Here is an 8856-nt window from a genome sequence, read left to right as displayed (position 1 = left end):
TTAATATACTGCCTACGGCTACTCAGGTTTAACACCTGACTGCACTATTTCTCTACTATAAACACAGAATGGAAAACACATGCTGTAGCAGGTCATCATGTGGGCACACTCCCATGGTGTGTCTACATTTATAAACGTTTTAAACTGTAGAAAAATCCTAATTATCTGTTTCAAATTCCAGTCAATGTAACAGAAAGAGCACTGAGTCACAGGGCAGAGGACTCCCACACCAGGTCACTTCCCTGCACTCAAGGAAATTATACTGGCACCAGTTCTTCTTCTCAGTAAGCCCGGAAAGAAACCAAGCACAGAAGCAGTAGGAAAAAATCTCCCCTCGCAGAGGTAGGAATAACGCTGTGCTTGCTTGCCTCTTTTTTTTTTTTTAATCTTTTCCACATCAGCACGATAATATTGTTTGTTTCTTTGACAGAAAGTGATGAGCAATCCAGATTAAATATAACCAGCCCAACTTCCCAGCTGGTTCTTCTGGTTCAGTCAAGTTCTCTGGTTCATTTTAGCCCCTCTTTAGTTATCTTTGATAATTGCACTGATACTTTTTCCTTTCATTTTCTATTTAAAAAAAAAAAAAAATCTTTTTGCTTCAATTTTGGACCTCATTATGAGAACCCAGGAGATGTGGGACACTTTGTGACATGGGAATAAAATAAGATGTTTTAAATTCACTTCAACATCAGAGCCTTGGGAAACAGTATTAATGTCAAAAAAGTACGGTGTGGAATTTTAACTGGGAACAACTGATGACAATTCTGAGTCTTCTTTCCAGAGGAACAAGATTTATATAGAGGCATTGCTACCTTCAAATGAGTTCATTATAAGAAATTTCACTCACAGCAGAATGATTGTGACTGTAGCATAGATAACCTAGCTAACATTAATTTTTGCCATTTAAAAATATATGCAGTTTTTAATTTAATTTCTGATATCTGCAAGTTTCTCTCTAGTTACCGATTTGCCTACTTGTGATGCAAAATATTTTCAGCTGTTCTTAATCTCTACATGAAAGAAGGTGATAATTGAGGTTTTGTGGTGGTTGCTGTTGCCAGTTAACCTGCCTGATAAACTAATTTAGAGACCAACCCTGCAATTAATAATGCGTGAACAGACTGTTGCATCCTTACAGAGCTCCACAGATGTCTGCAGGACTTCTTGATGCTTTATCGTTCTAACAGCATGCTGTTAGATCAAGACCCTAAAAGATTAAACTAGAGCTCAACCCATGCTATTTTGATAATATGGACTATTTTTAAAAGTGTACTGAAAACCTGAAAAATGCTGAGATTGGGTCAGTTGCTGTATTTCATTTGTCATTTTGAAGGGATAGTGTAACAGTTTTGTGGGTTTTTTTTACTTTAAACTTTAGAAGGAAATAAGCATGATGTGAATAATGCCTTAAACATGAAAAAGGCTAAACTAGGAATATGGAATGCTGAATGTTTATATATTCACAGGAATCTTCTAAATATGGAGAAGCTACTACCAGAGTCTCACAGTTTTGCAAGAGGTAAGATTAACGATCTTTGAAAGTTATCAAAACTCCCTGGGTTTTGCAGTGGTGGAAAAAGTTACAGTATATTAAAAAAAGGAACAGATTTTATGGCTTTACTGCAGTTATTAGTCATTATGGGGTTTGAAGCCAGCAGCAAATTAATTTTTGTTAGCAAAACAGATTTAGCTTACTTTAACTTGTGTGTATGCTACAGATCTGAAGAACTTTCTTGATTCGTGTAAGGAATTTTTAGAAATTTGGTTTTTCTTTTGTTTAATTAAGGCAGTAAGTTTGGGCCCATGCCTGTTGCAAAAGTTAGGACAGAAAATGACAGATTTTTTTTTTTATTTTATTTTTTTTTTAGCAAAGGAAGACAAATTAAATTCCATGATTAAAGGTGCAGGGAGAAAAGGGAGATGAGGCTAGCACTTTGTATTGTATGTCTTTTATAATTAATTAGTCCTATTTTGTTTACAAATAGTTTTATATTTCTGGAAATGTTTTCTTTGTCCAGCTGGAAGTCTTCTGTTTATTACTAAACAACCTGCTAGCTTTTAAAAAAAAAAAAAAAATCCAACAACTTATTACATGAAACTGTCATCTGGTAAATGTAATTATAAATTCACATAATATCTGACTATATGTTATGATATTATGAGCTGGCAATACTCTGTGGAGACTATTTTTCCATATTTTGAACTCTAGAATACATTTCCAGTATCTGCAGTCTTACAGAAAGTAGAAATTTGCTGAAGTGGAGCAGAAATATCATTTTGACTTGCTTTGGGGTTTGTTCTTCATAGCTAACCAAAGCCTCAAATACTGGGTACTGACTCAGTTCCATATTCATGTGTTATCAAAGCTGAAGATAATTAACGAGCTTAGAAAGATCTGCTACGATGTTTGGGTGGTTCTCTGTGACTTGAATTTTGGGGATCAAGGCTGGTGATCCTTCTGGAAGGATGTGTTTCCAATGAGAAGTTACCAGTTTGAAGCAGGACTCAAGGTACAGCTGCAGAACTGCGTGATCCGGGTTGGGCAGTGAGTCAGATCAGTGATAAAAATTGTCTCGTTTGCCATTGAAAAATCCAAACTTTATTAACAATTGCAATATTCAGAGCTGTATACTATGTGCTTAGCTCACTAAATCAGACAGTTTAAAATACTTGAAAAGTCTCTACAAAAATACTATTTATTATTTATACATCCCTTAAGATTACACAAGTAGCTCTGCTTTCAGTATGTGGTACTATCAATACCAGAACGTTTCATATGAGTGACAAGTTTAGCCACGTTCTCCTTTGGTCTGCAATTGTACTGAATTAGCATTATTTTCACAACCGGCCATATGAAAGTCAGTAGTGACTCAGGTTACATATTTCATATGATATCAAGCAATCTAAGCCACTACTTTCTGCAAAAAGAATGATCACTTTCTCCTTGAGAACAAGGACATACAGTGTTTCATTTATCCTGTCTGTATCCATGCTCTGTTTCTTAAGGAATAACAATCACTATTTATTCTTCTAACCCCTATGTAAGCAGCATGATGACTAAAGTGTCGCTTCGACTCAACAAAACCAGTGAGGAAGAGAGGTGACAGGCCAGGTTCAGGGAAATGTGCTGTTCTCTTGTACATGAATTCATCTGATCCTTTAGCAGACAAAAATGCCACATCGCTTTGTGTGGACTTGAGGCAGTACAGCTGGTATCAATAGAGGTTTTACCACTAACAGCAAGCAGAACAGGAGACAAATATAAGTGAGAAAATGTGTTTCCTCTGCAGAAGCATAGCCAGAGACCTCCTGGAGATGTTGAAGTGCATGGTATTTCAATTGTGGGGGATTAATGTCTCATGCTAAACCTGCAGTAACTATATGTCCCATCTGAACAAGCTTCCCGGACTCCCTCCAGGTCACTAGGAAGGGACAGGCACTACACGGGGCAATCCTTTCATTTCACCCACGACAGCTGCCTAAAATAGGTGCAATGGCTTCCCACTGCAGCCCTTCTACTCCACAGAGAAAGGCTAAAGAACTATTTTAGGGTAGAATTGAATGTTTAAAGAACCGGCCTCAGAGCTCCACAGTCCTAAACACGGCTACATCTTGGAACATAGGTCTCCAGCAATGATTAATGTAAACCTCACGAATGAGATGATAAAGAATCAGTAAAAACTGCAGCAAGAATAATTTAGCTATTTGAAAGCTTTGAAACAGTTTCACTTCATCTTTGAAGTCTAAGGAAGCAAGACTGTATGAAGTCCTACTTTTTAATTTAATTTTCCTTTTGTTAAATGAGTCATCTTTTCATAAGCCTGTACCATCATTCTGTGACAAAAATAAAGCATCAGACAGCAAAGTATAAGGTCAAAGATGGGCTTTGAAATTTGCAATTTGATGGAAGAAGCAAACAGTTTTTAGTAATTACAGTTTTCAATTGGATTAGTAGTTTATTATTGAATACTTCATATTCCAGAAAAAAGTTACACGTGATAATTAGTTACTTCATTATATCTAGCCACAGTATGTTTCATAGAGGTCTTGGCAAATTTCTCAAGTACATTTGTAGCTTACAAGTCTAAATCCCACAGAAAGTTAACAGCTCTTATGCTACTAAATCACAGATACTTAGTTTGAATTCCTTGTGTTTATCCCAATTGAAATTGCAAAATCTAATTGGTTTTAGCTGACCACAGATTTCACACCTATTGATATATTCGGTGCTAGGATATATTGGTAGTTTACTGATGTGTAAAATACACATTCTAAATGCATGTCTTTTCTTTTTAAGGCCAGCTAACGCCTACACACCACATTAAAATCCTCAAAATAGGAGGATAGAGTTCATCCCTGCAGCATAATCATGCCTTCTCCTTTTTTTGTGTGTACTCACTCCCTTTCTTCTTGAGTGGTTCATCAGTACCTAACTTCTGTTACCAAATAGGTAGGCTTAGTCACAGAACAACGCACAAAGTGGAGTATTGTGCTTAAGAGACAAATTAGTTTTTCAAAAGGGCAGTCATGTTTTAAATAGCACCACCACCTCCTACTACTATTTTTTTTCTTTTGAATACATTCAGAAGAAAGTTATCAACAAAATTCCTTACACAAATCAGAAGGGAGTAGGGTTCAAATAATCCATGTATATGTGGGCAGCCTACCCCTACTCTGGAACTCTAAAAATTGCTTTAAAAATAGCTGCTTCTACCTGAAAGTCCTCTAGTTTGCTGAAAGCAAGTCCAGTTCTTGAGCCTGGATTGTTTGGAAATATCGTGCAACAGTTTACAGCCAGAGTATTGACAACCCACATACTGTAATGTGAATATGGAAAACAAGCTAGTACTTAAGTCCTGAAAAGGAGCATCTGCTGCAATTGGTTTATTCACAGAAAAGCCAGCCCCAGAAGCCATATCTAGGTAAAGATCTTACCATCTCCCACTCGCTTTGCCCAGTCTTTTGAATGCCCCAACTCCCAGTTTAGGCTCTGGCTAGACATGTCCCTGTGGGGCTGCTGCCACCAGTTTAGACTTACTGAACATTATCACTCTGCCCACAGCCACACTGAACTGCCTCTGTCTTACTGTTGTGCAGGAACAAATGTTAGTACAGCCACAGGCAAAACTTAATCACACTGAAAATAAACCTACCAAGAGTACTTAGGCTGGTTCCGTTGCCTAGAGGAGTGTAAGTTCAACCAAACTCAGCTTCCAAAGATATCCTAAAGATAATCTGTTATTTCTCCGCAGTCACATACATTAAGCAATCTACAGACATAGAGCATGGAAGCAAAAGGCTGATTCTGTCAGAAATGTGTTGGTAATTCAATAAATCAGACCATAAATGGGAATAAAAGTAATTGCATTGGAACTATGCTAGAGATTGCTTTGGTGTGGGATGAGCCTCTCATTAGCTAAAATCAACACTGTTAAGTTTCTAAATAGACCTGTCAGGCATGATTGCCTGGAATAACAGTGGCCTGGCCTCGGTTTCAGTTGGTCTCTCCCAGCTCCTAACTCGGCAACGTACTAACAAACAAGGACTTTTCCAGTTTGTCAGTCAGGTCCTCAGAGAATCCCTCCTGGCAACAACCTCCCCCGCTGTCGTTTTATAATGATACTGTAAAACACTGCTGCGTTGCTGCTTGGGACTACAGATCAGGCACTCAAACCATCTTCTCTGACACGCTCAAAGATAAAAGACTATTTTTACAACTGTTTTGTTACATGATAATATCACAATTATTTTTTCTCCGGTTTTAGTCACCTAGACCATTGTAACTAAAGCCTCTGAGCAACAGACCTATTACAATGAATCAGTTTCTTTTTGATGTGTAGATTGCATGCATATATATTCATAACTGTATATCTCTTAAGGTAAAAGTTGCACTTGAAGTTGGGCTCAAAATGGACCCAAAGCTCCACAATGAAGTTAATTTTCTCTTCAGAGAGTATTTTCAGATAAAGGCCTTTTTTTTCCCATTTGAAATTATACAGACTATAGTGAAGACATTACGTACGATTACAGTACCCTGCACCAAGAGAAATAAGTCTTCTGGAAAAAGGAAGAGCCATGACACAATCCTGATCATCCTGAACGCTGCAGGCAAAGCCTTTGAATAAAACTGGTGGTCAGATAATCAGGAAATGATTGAGTAAATTATTGAGAAGACATAAGGATTTACTGGAATATTTTAAAGTCAATTACAGATAAACAGATTTCCAACTGACAAGGAAATCCTGTAAAAATTTGGGGCCTGAAGAAACATGTAGACAAGTTCAGGAAGAAAGAAGCAGGACTTTTTCTTCATTCTGTTCCTTGTACAGACTTGGGAACTGTTCCACTGAGGAAAAGAGAATTGCTTACCAATAATTCTGAAGAGATCTGGATGATGGCCCTACCTGATCTTCTGGCAGCAGAACTATGGCTCTGGTAGGCATCATCAACAAAGTCAGAAATCTTCCCCAGACTCCCAGTACACCTCTGCTCCCATGAGACTCAAACTACAACAGCCTCTATTTTTATGTGTTTCTTTTCCATGGTCAAATTAGCACTTTTTACTCAAATATTAATTGTAATATTAAGATTATACAGAATAATTTCTGAAGAAAACAAGCATTTATTTTTAGTCACCAACTTTTCTGTTCTGGACTCTATCCATGTAAAATCTTCTTATAAATGGAAAAGCTGTGACTGTTTTCTTTGGAATGTTGGCCATTTAATGGCGGTGAAACTATTTTTAAACAAGATCCTCTATCTTAATCTTTTTATCTGTTAGAGTCATATTTAATCCTTTATTACAACTGATAATAAACTAAGCAGTTTGTAATTTCCTGCTACATATCCCTGGGACACTTAATAAATTGCTTGCATTGGACTTCTTCCAAAGTTCAGAAATACCTTTCTCCAAAATGGATGTTCTAGATGTCTTTAAAATGTTCATTTAACTCTTCGCTCTGTTTGCCTCTTCCCAGAACTGTATCTATTGTTCCCTCTCAAAATTGAGATAAAGTATAACCTAGATTCCAAAGAAAGTCTTGCAATTTTTCCAAGGATACAAAGAAAAGAATTCTCAGCAATAAGGTTAAATCTGAATTATCCAAGCAACTTCTGCGTTACAATAACTAAATAACCTATTTAACCCTACTTAGATGCATACTAATAAAATACTTACTTGCAAGTAGTTTTCCTGAAAAAAAATCCAGTAAATATTGTATATATGTGTGTATATACATATATCAGTTATCTAAAAAGACCACGAGTATTTGAAGGTTTTTTGCTGAACTTTCCTGAGTTTTAAATGGAAAGCTGAACACCTTGGAAGCACGTGTTTTGAAGTGTGAGGCACTCTCTTTACTTCCTGTTAAAAAGCATTCAGATATGAGGCAGTAGTTGAAGAAACACAGCAACATAACAGTATTCTGAATAGTCAATGTAGGAATGCAAAGCTGAAGTATACATTACTAAGTTAATTTATATTTTTCTAGACTATGCTGTTTAGAACCTGAATTCTTGCAATGTTTGAACTGTTTTTTTTACTTAAAGGGGGTCTTCCACTTCCAAACTGATCAGAAGGTTGAAAACCCAGCCATCACCGTGCTTTCTAGTGCTATGAGTTCAGACAAAAGAGTACTGCCTACTGGGCCATTAATATCATCCCTATTTGGGAATACAAGTTTTCCATGACAGATACATACATTCCTAGATCGTGTACCCAATCAAGTGTGATTCCACCTGTCAAAATCATAGTTCAAGGCCAAACAGCCACAGATAGCTCATAAACTACACGGAAAACATTGTTATAATTAAAAAAAAAAAATGTTTTTGCCAAGTTCATCTATTCTAGTGGTGATTATCTTTTAATTGTTGTTTTCTTTAGCCAGATGGCAATTAATGAAAAAAAATGTTGCTTTGATGTCTTGGAGACTAAAGCAAAGCAAAATCTAGGCAAAGAAGCTTTCCTATTTTTACTCTTTAATTAACTATACTATTTTAGAAGGCTTGACCCAAAATAAATTATTTCATTAAATACTAACATTTATTAGCTCACAATACCAGATACACTGTAGCCAAATTCATTAGAGGCCTTTATTCTGAATTTCAGATTTGAACAAATTATCTTTCACCTTCTCTTGAACTAAGGCAAAAGAAACAGTGTTATAGTTTATGGTTAAAGAAGAAGAGAAAAAAAAGCAAAATATGAAAATAACTTCCTTTCTCTTCTTTAGCCTGCACCACTGATCTCATCCAGAATTGTGTTTCTCTGCCCTCCTGGGAGGTACCTGCAAGGAGGATGGAAGACAAGTTAGAGTACGCACTCCAGCTCTGATGTGGGCAAAACTGACCATGGATATACCCAAGGAGTATTACATACATTCACAAAACGTCTGCTTTTTGTATTTGCTTCAGATTTATGACTCTTTAGCAGTAGTCAAGCCTCATCACTGGGTTGTAAATTACTTTATTACAATATTAATAAAGTCACTAGCATGTGGCAAATCCAGAGATTTGTTTTCATTGTATATTATAATCAAATGAGAACTGCTTCCATACAATTGAACAAAGCAGAAAAGAAAATTCTGAGACCTTGAACAACTATGTTAGGTGAGTTTTACAATGCGGGTAGCCAACAATTTAAAACTCTCTGACTATAGTAAGGCTTTAGGGATGGTTATTATTTCATTGTCTCAAATTGTAAAGATTTAACATCTTATTCTAGAACAAGATAATGGGGATGAAAGTATTATTGAAAGGCAAAAAACTATTTTTATCAATTACTTGTTCTCCTTTGAGGATGTAATCCTCATTAAGAAAGAAACTCATAAGTGGAAAATAAATCCTTCAAAACAA

At 36.3% G+C, this 8856-nt stretch overlaps 1 long non-coding RNA gene across 1 annotated transcript; it reads left to right on the top strand.

The window, feature by feature from the left end:
* The first annotated feature begins 294 nt into the window (after positions 1-294).
* LOC142041520 (uncharacterized) lies at positions 295-8504 on the top strand. Its single transcript, XR_012653490.1, has 3 exons — positions 295-342; positions 1470-1522; positions 8235-8504. It is a non-coding gene; the product is annotated as an uncharacterized LOC142041520 (long non-coding RNA).
* The last annotated feature ends 352 nt before the right edge of the window (positions 8505-8856 follow it).

The sequence above is a fragment of the Buteo buteo genome, chromosome 18 (genome assembly GCF_964188355.1).
Source record: "Buteo buteo chromosome 18, bButBut1.hap1.1, whole genome shotgun sequence".
NCBI lineage: Eukaryota > Metazoa > Chordata > Aves > Accipitriformes > Accipitridae > Buteo > Buteo buteo.
The sequence above is the reverse complement of the archived record's forward strand: the minus strand, read 5'-3'. Positions and strand labels throughout refer to the sequence as shown.